The sequence below is a fragment of the Otolemur garnettii genome, unplaced genomic scaffold (assembly GCF_000181295.1).
Source record: "Otolemur garnettii isolate 467f Iridium unplaced genomic scaffold, OtoGar3 scaffold00174, whole genome shotgun sequence".
NCBI classification, from domain to species: Eukaryota; Metazoa; Chordata; class Mammalia; order Primates; family Galagidae; genus Otolemur; species Otolemur garnettii.
In genome coordinates, this window is record NW_003852569.1 from 3,152,674 (window position 1) to 3,153,159 (window position 486).

Here is a 486-nt window from a genome sequence, read left to right on the forward strand (position 1 = left end):
CGCCACAGAACTCTACTGAGGGCGACAAAGTGAGACTCTATCTCTAAAAAAAAAAAAAAAAGAAAGGAAGAAAGAAAGAAAGAAAGAAGGAAAGAAAGAAAGAAAGAAAAGAGAAAAAGAAAAGCTAAGCAGGGACACTGTGGAATAGAATTGCCTGTGTAGATAAATGCTTGAAAACCATTTTCGTTAATATGCTAAGTAGTGGTGCTCCATAAGAAATAAATTGTCAAGGCTGGACATGGTGGCTGTTACCTGTAATCCCAGCACTCTGGGAGGCCAAGGCAAGCAGATCACCTGAGCTCAAGAGTTGGAGACCAGCCTGAACAAGAGTGATACAGTCTCCAAAAATAGCAGAGCACTGTGGCAGGTGCCTGTTGTCCTAGCTACTTGGGAGGCTGAGGCAAGAGAATCACTTGAGCCCAAGAGTTTGAGGTTGCTGTGAGCTATGGTGTCATGGCACTCTACCCAGGGCAACAAAGTGAGACT